Source organism: Apium graveolens, chromosome 9, assembly GCF_009905375.1.
Source record: "Apium graveolens cultivar Ventura chromosome 9, ASM990537v1, whole genome shotgun sequence".
Taxonomy (NCBI): Eukaryota; Viridiplantae; Streptophyta; class Magnoliopsida; order Apiales; family Apiaceae; genus Apium; species Apium graveolens.
Window position 1 is genome coordinate 111414725 of NC_133655.1, and position 9136 is coordinate 111423860.

The 9136-nt window shown below is 31.8% G+C and overlaps 1 pseudogene; it reads left to right on the plus strand.

The window, feature by feature from the left end:
• The first annotated feature begins 2110 nt into the window (after nt 1-2110).
• Nucleotides 2111-9123, plus strand: LOC141685486 (mannosyl-oligosaccharide 1,2-alpha-mannosidase MNS1-like; annotated as a pseudogene).
• The last annotated feature ends 13 nt before the right edge of the window (nt 9124-9136 follow it).

Consider the following 9136-nt stretch of genomic DNA (forward strand, 5'->3'; position numbering starts at 1 on the left):
TTAGTTTGATGATAAGTTAAATAAAACACTTAAGTAGAAATCTAGTGTTTGTAGCCTCAACGGATAAGACCATTCTGGCTATCCGTTGATGTAGTAGCTTTACTTAGAAATAAGTTTAGTATTGTAGCACATTTCAGTTTCTGTATTTAAGTTATAATTCTTAGATGATTGTGGGAAATTATAAGCCATGTTGACTACTAGTGGATATGCAAATAGGAGGGCTAATTGTAAATATTTCATGCCTTGTAATTTTGTATAAGTGAAGTAGTATCAACTGATAAATTAAAGGCCTTCAACGGATGAGAAACAAAGCTTCAACGGATGTCTCTAAAGCTTCAACGGATAACATCCATCAACGGATGAGTGCATCAACGGATAAAGCTTCAACTGCTAATGCATAAACGGATAAAGCCATCAACGGATGAAAAGTTTCAACGGATGCTCAGTTCAATAGCAGTTGACAGTGACAATTCATAAGCTGACAGAGGCACATGGGTTGACAGAGACAATTGAAATGTGGTAGCCTCTTGGAGGAATCAGGAAAATGCGGCATTTCCATTCTGGTGCAAACAAGGAAGTATTCAAAGATTCAAATATTATCATAGATCGCATTGGATAGAGAAATGAAGAAGAAACATGTGAAGAATCTTTTTAATTGTATTTGTACTTTTGTCTTCACTTGTAAACTTGGTGATATATAAACCAAGTTGCAGCTAGTAATTAGAGTGTGAATTTTCCAGAGCTGTTTAGAAAAACATAGAGAGAAAATCATCTAGTTTGTACTAGGACGCAGCTGTGATCAATTCTTTTGAATCACAGATTTTCTGAAATACACATCTCTGGTGGAACAACAAATCCACCAGAAAAGTTTTTAAAGCCTTTGTGTTCTTTACATTTGTGTTTTGAATATATATATGTCTGCACATGCCCAAAGCAATTCACACACAGTTGTTCATCAAAACACTTAGCCTTTGAAACTGCTCAAAACTTGAAAAAGTTTTGAGATTTACATTCAACCCCCTTTCTGTAAATCTCATTATTAGTTCCTTGGGAATAACACAAATATTTGAATATAAACATATTTTTAATTAAATAATACAATAAATAAACTATTTTTTTATGAAGAAGCATCAAATGTCTTACCATTTTTCAAATAACATGTTAATGAAAATTATTAATTTTACTTATAGTTGTAGTTTTATTTTTTCTAAAGAGAATGAAAAAAATAGGACTTTAGCAGCACCACTTTTTAAATTCACCATCATTGAATAATATTTTAAACCTAGATTTTTTAAAGTGAAACATTAATATAAAAATCAATTTAGTATATCTTCGTTATTTTAACGGAGCTTGTGATATCTCATGTCAAATTTTAAATAGATTTAAATATTGGGTCAAGTTCCAGATGTAATAATGTAAAACCAGTCAATTAGTAATTTTGATACATATTATCAATTGACTTGATCGTATAAAGATCTCAAAAATATTAATTTTTATTAATATAAGATATTATAAAATTTATCCTTATTGGTAAGATATTATCGTCGAACTCGTAATTTAAATTTATTAAACCTAGATTATGATAATGTATTTTTTGCTAGGTCATGTAGTCAACTTTCGAGTATTTTTTAAAATGGGTAAAATTCTGATTTTGAAGCTAGTAATTTTCTTTGTTGGTAAGATTCTCTAGTCGAACTCGTAATTTAAATTAAACCTAAGTAGTGACGTTCTATTTAGGGCATGTCATTTAGTCAAATTTCGAGTAGTTTTTGAAAAATGGGTAAAGTTCTAATTTTGAATTTGAAATAAATCGAAATATGTTAATTATAACTTATCTAAATATGTAGTACACATATTTAATGAGACTCGGGTTCAATTTCTCCGGTGATTTCAAGGAGACTTTTTAATCTTATAATATTATTCTCATATTCTCTTATATTATATATAGAGGAGATAACATGTCAAAGTAATTATTCAAAATTAAAATTAATTAGAAACATGATAATATTAAAAATAAATAAATGCAAGACGTAAGATTTGGTCAATATGTCATATTGCTCTTCTTCTACGTCTCCGTCTTTCTCCTACCCGTTTCTGCCGGAATAAAAAAGTAAAACAATACATCAGAATTTAGCACTTTCTTATTACATTAAATAAATTATACATATACATCATTTCTTTCTATACACGCAACACACACTGAAGAATCGAAGATTAGATCCATCCGTTCCATGTGTTTTGAATCAATATACATGATTGTTTGGCCTCAATTAACAAATTTGCTTCATAATTTGATAATTTAGAGCAATTATACATGTGAACTGTGAATATATACATTTGTATTTGTAATTTAAAATATTGAAAGGGGGAGAAATGGCCAGGAGCAGATCATCGTCCAATAGATGGAGGTATCTGAATCCAGCTTACTATTTGAAGCGACCTAAGCGCCTCGCTTTTCTTTTTATATCTTTCGTTTGTGTTTCCTTTTGTGTTTGGGATCGACAAACACTCGTCCGAGAGCACGAGGTACTTCTTTTCATTTTTCCTCCTTTTTAACTCATTGCTTGTTAATAATGTTGTATCATACCTTTTCGTCGAATGTTTCTATTTCTCGATACTTACATTTAAGACGAAGGTGATCATTTTAAACGTTACACTGAAAACAAGTTGTTACAGTTTATAGAAGAGCTTAGCATGATGAATTATAGAATGACATCTGTAATGGTTACTAAACTGGGTCACTTTACTAACATAAGGCTTGCTCATTATATGCAATTTCCGAAGACGTGTCTCAGTAGCCATGGTGTTTGATTAATCAAGCCTCACATTCAACTGACTTAGTCTTATTTATTCTGTCATTGTAGTTACAACTTTATGTACTCACTTTGAAGTAATCAACCATATAAAAAGAAAGAAAGCAAAAGCTAGTAAATGGAGGCGATTTAGTCGAACTTGAAATTTGATCTGATCAAGCCTTTAGGTGATAGATTAAAAAATATATGTTTCTATGTTTTTTATAACATGATTTTACCTAGGTGCCAAATTATTGTAACAATTTTCACTACACAGCAGTCTAGTAGTTTTTAAGTTCGTGTGTTGTTGTCTGACTAACACTGGATTAGAGTAATTAAGTTAACACCATAAATGCATAATAAATTTGATAAACTTGCGAACGAGTACTCCAGGGTTTCTGTATGATATGCATTTATGTGTGATGTGGAATTTCTGTGGATGAAGATTTGAGATACAGGGTTTCAGAATCTTAGTTAAGAGTTAAGACTTCTTTGCTTAGGTCAGTACTCGCAAAGTACTCATTGTAGTTTTTTCCTATTATAGCTTTTAATGTGCATAGTTGTTCAGGATTAGTATGAAAAGAATGAACGATCAATGGATTATTAGCAGTCCCTGAACAGGTCAAAGATGGATATCTAAGTTTTGGTAAACCAGCCAGATAGTATTAACTATGTGAGACAAATATGATATGTTGCAAACATCCAGATGATATTAATTTCCATAGGCTATTCACGGACATCTAAGTGGCATATTAAGCCAAGGCATTCTGCAGGCAGAGCTTGTCCGCCACTGAATACTGATTGACTCATTTGTTTCTAATTGTCAAGGCATTTTAAGTGTTTAAAATAAGAGAAATGCTAGGGACCCCAAAAATTTCCCCAAATGCTGATATGTCACATGATAGATGGCAACTTTCCCAAAAATATTATGAGACCCTGCATGCATACATATGTGTCCACAAATTAAAACCCGCCATGTGTTAGCCACATCATTTGGTAAAAAAATTTGGAAAGATTTTTGGGATACATAACACTACTCTTAAAATAAATAAGAATAGTTATATGTGTTATAAGTAGAATAGCCAAGACATTCTAAGTGCTTAAATTAAATTAGAATAGTTAAATGTGTTTTAATTAGTATAGCTTTCTAAAATAAATATACCCGTTAAAATATGTCATAAAATAAAAAGGCCCGTAGGTGGCCCAATTATTGGCCGACCAAAATTTTTATGTTTCAAATTGAATAATATATAATCTAGACAGATAATATAAACAAGGTATTCATTAAGAAGCATGAGTGCGGGTGCGGGGAATACGAGAATTTGCTGCAAAATAGTATTCGAGAAGTAGGCAATATATTTTCTAAAAAATTGTGTAATGAACATTCCGCAGGCGTAGATGTTCTAAGGAGAAAGAAACCACACTGTACTACTTCCAAATGTATATTGATTATCAAGTTTTAACTGTTGTTGCTCTGTCATAAATAGTGGAAAGAAGTTTATTAAATTATATTTTTTCATGAAATAAACAGTAAATGCTGTTATCTGTTGATGTTGCATTTCTCCTCCCCTTTTACAGTCTTATCAAAATTCAAATGCTGTATTTTTTTAGAGATTTCTTTAAAGAAGGAAAGCTTTGTGTATTAAATGCTCATCTATTCTAAAATTTTCTGGTTTGCAGATTGAGGTTGCTCAATTGAATGAAGTAGTGCATAGGCTACAAAATCTGGTAATGATAACTCATCTCTAACTGCCTGTTTAGTTATGGATTGTGTTCTTCTTAAACTAGCATGTGGAAATATTTTTCTCCGTTCCCTTATTATCTTTCAGTGCTTCTTTTATATTTTCAAATTCTTTCTTAATGGTCGCTATTCTAAATATTTCAATGTAACTGTTCTAAAGCACTTGTGACATAACTGAATCTAAATGTTTTTTTTGGCTACATCATTATTTTCCTTCCAAAAATTATACTGTGTTCTAGTTTACATTGCCAACTTATAATTGTTATTATTATTTTTGTAATTTTACTAGTCAAGTTCAATTTAATAATGAAACCTTTTTTGGGATAAACTTATGTAAGATAAGTATATAGATGCTAAGTCTAGATTTTAGAAGAAAAATGACAAGCACAGTCAGGATAAAATGTTTGTTATGAATTGTAGGTTGAAACCTGTCTAGTGATAGTTACCCAGATACCGGTAAAAGTGTTCCACGCTTAGTTGTCTTTCTAAATATTTCTGTCCCTTTAAAAAAATGTAACTATATGTTGGTTCCAATGACCAATGTTATTAATTTTCTTTTTATGCATTATAATTGTTTTTGATAGTTAATAGAAACTCTTTTCCCTCTCTTCTCTTTGCAGTTTTGTGCATGCATGTTGGTTCAGAGTTTACAAGCACATTAATAGTATCACAGTTTGATCCATTTTCCATGTGCCTTTAACTATATAGCGTCTAAATTATTACATTTTACTTTCAGCTGGAAGAGTCGGATACTGTCAAAGATGCTTTCGGTGGAAAGAGTTTTTTAGGCGTAGAAGATAGTGATGCAAATAAAAAAAAAGGCATTCAAGATGACCCTATTGATTTTGAACGAAGACAAAAAGTAAAAGGTGCTATGCTTCATGCATGGACATCATATGAGAAATATGCATGGGGCAAAGATGAGCTTCAGGTATGTGTATACTAGGAAGTTGAAAAAGTTAGTTTCTATATTGCATCCACCTTTGGTTTTATAAACGCTAAATTACATTCTGGACTTTTTCAAAAGATTAGAAGTTGGTATTTGTTTTAGTTATTTTTTTAATTTTTATAAAACACATGCTTTGTTTAAGTAGGTAGCCTTATTTCTTTTTGTTAAGTTGCTTGAGTTATTTTGCTATAAGTAATAAACTCACATGTTTTTTCTTTCGACCTAAATATTTCTCTTTGATATAATCTTTTCTAACTCTTTTTTTTGTCTTCTAAATTTTGTATTGCAAAATGCAAATATTTCTTGATTGCTCAGTCCAAACTATTGTAACATGCTTGCATGATTCTCAGCCACAATCGAAGGACGGTGTTGACAGCTTTGGTGGTCTTGGTGCAACTCTTGTAGACTCCCTTGACACGTTATATATTATGGGTCTGGATGAGCAGTTTCAAAGAGCTAGAGAGTGAGTTTAAATTTTTATCTGCTAAAACTAATATTTACTTCTTTGCTCCTGTCAATGAATCTATATGGGGGGGGGGGGGGTTGTGGGTTGTTACTTAAGACAATTTAAGATCTTCTTTGAAATAATGGTTTTGTTGCTTATGTGCACTTATATTTATTTGTCAAGTTTATTGCAATTTGTCAGATCTACTGGGCCGGTGGGCCCTAGAATCTATTGAGTATTGACCAAGCTGCATGCTAATTCTGCAGCTTCTTTCATCTTTTTCATGTTTCTTTTTTTGCATTTATATATACATGATGAGATCCCGATTGGTGGAACTTGAAGTATTTTACCTGAAGATTTGATCATGGTATTGCTGCATTCAGTTTGTCAGAAGTACCTTGTGGCTAAATGTTTTTAACCTTCTTCTCTCTATCTTCACAAAATGTTTTATGTCATATATGCATGCATACTAATGATATGGACAATCTTAAGCAATGCAAGTTTAGAAACTAATATTATCTATGTGATGTTCATTGTTTATTTGTTGCAGATGGGTTGCAGACTCTTTGGATTTTAACAAGAACTATGATGCCAGTGTTTTTGAGACAACCATAAGGTTACTTTTGGAGGTTTACTGTTGTCAATTTTTCGTATAATTTCATCTGTCACAGCCTACAATTCAAACTCATTTTTCCTTTAAGTCTTTGGTAATGGATTTTTTATGCGCGTAGACATATATGGTCTGTGCCATCAACCAAGGCTAAGTATTACTAATGTTAATGCTAATTCACCATTCATTTTGTAATAGAGTTGTGGGAGGACTTCTAAGTGCATTTGATCTGTCCGGTGATAAAATGTTCCTTGGAAAGGCCACAGACATTGCCAACAGACTCCTGCCTGCATGGAATACATCTACGGGCATCCCTTTTAACATTATTAACCTAGCTCATGGAAATTGCGCACAATCCTAGTTGGACTAGAGTAAGTCCTGGAATCATGCATTCAAGATTACCAATGCTTGGAATTCTGTATAGTGCTTAATCCTTTCACTTGTATCTGACATCCACCTGTTCGGTCTTTCTTTCACGTCCATTTCTGCATTATGAATATGTTTTGTGCAGTTCTTTTTGTTTTTTAATGTTTGCGTATGTGCTATTTTCTTATGTGTGTGTGTCTTTCTTTCTCTCTTTTTATTTTACATGTAAAACTAATAGCTTACTTATATTCGATATTATCTAAGAACTCAAATAATTTGTTAACGTTGATATGTTTGGTTTGTTATGTAATTGTATTTTTTGTTGTTTAATTAAATAGTTTGTTTATGTATTTGCATGGAGCATAGGTACCACCATGACAACCAGCTATAGTGGTGTAGGTGGGGAATGCATTTTTTTTTAAAGCAAATTAATGTTATCTGCAATATCCTTATAATTTTGGTGTTCTGAGGAGGGCAATAGTTAGGGTCTATTAAGGGCAGTCCAGTAATTAGTAGGAAAACAAAATTAAGGTCAAGCTACCTCAAGTCACACAAGTTTTCTGAGAATTTATTACATGTAATTAAAAGTACCAAAGTGAATCTCTATAAACATTATATCACAATATGAAAGGTTACATCATTTAAGTAAAAAATTTCAACTGATGTTTCCAGAATAGGATATATCCTGTGTTTAAACTTTAGAGGCCATGTTATCCTCTTTAATAGCTTAGTTGTAACATGAACATATGAAAGTAATCTCTCAGGATTTTATAGGAATGACTGTGCGTACCTAATGTGTAATTCTAAGTATACATGGTATAATTGTCAATTTAAAAAATAGCCTAAGGTTTAATAGGGTTTCTATATTTCTTATAAGAAAATGTAACCTTTATTAATTTGTAGAGCTGGTAAATTTTTATCAGTTATGAACAAGTCTTTGTTTCCATTAGTGGTCCTCTACCTATTTCTCTAAGGTTTGTTTTTTTACTTTTAACATCGTTTGTCTATCTTTAAGCACTTTTAACTCATTCCGATGTAGGTAACAATAATACTGAACTGTGACTTGTTTATAGCCTGAAACTGTGATATTAGAAGTTAAACAAAATAGATGCATTTTTTCATTACATCTTTGATGTTAAAAGACGGAACAATTGTCCAATTAAATCATCATCCTACTCTTTTCTAGAACTGTCACATACACTTTGCCAGAACTGTCATTATTTTTTTTTAATTTGCTCTTAATGTTACTACTATCTTATAAAAAAACTGAAGTCTTTGTGTTTTGTTATCAGGGAGACAGTATCCTTGCTGATTCTGGCACAGAGCAACTGGAATTTATTGCTCTTTCTCAGAGGACTGGCGATCCGAAGTATCAGGAAAAGGTATACATGTATTTTTTTCTTAAATTCGTATAGTAAGCCAGTCTGATTGGTTAAGATATATAACTATAAACTTAATATTAGTTTGTGTTTTTTAGTTTCCTTAGTAGGCATCATGTAAGGCTATATAAAGATCTCTAATTCTTGTAAGTGATTTAACTTTTCAGTAATATGATTATTTTTATCTAATTATATTGTACTAGTGCCTCTAATTTGCAGAGGTGTTGACCAAGCCTCTAAGTTCATCTGACATATCCGTTTCTTGTAGCAATCTGGACATGATTGATATGTTTATGCTCTCGCTTGAGAAGAAGAGTTAAGATATATAGTTCTAACCTTAATATTAGTAGTTTTGTATTAGGCAATGTATAAGGCTATACAAGGATCTCTTATTCTTGTATGTGACATAGCTTCTTCAATCTAATTACAAAAATGTCGTATTTGTCTTACTATATCTGTGAATTGCTACTTGGTTTACCTCTAACTCCATACACGCCCAAGAAAAGGCCTGTAGCCAAAGTGTGATTTGGTTGTTGGGCCAATGGAATCAGAATAAATAAGGCTATTTCCTTGATCTGCCAACGAAACAGAGAAATGTCTTCACTAATGTAGAAGAGTTCTTAACAAGTAGATCATTTGTCTAACAGAGCATCTGTTAGGTGTTATGATAAATATGAGTAGTCTTGTTGTAAAGAGTTGGTCATTTCCTTTTGCTTTATTTGCTGATATCTCTCCGCTTAAGTTATTTCATTCTATGGTTTTTCAGGCAGAGAATGTTATTTTACAGCTTAATAAGACCTTTCCGCCTGATGGTTTACTTGGCATTTTTAAATCCACATAAAGGGACACCATCC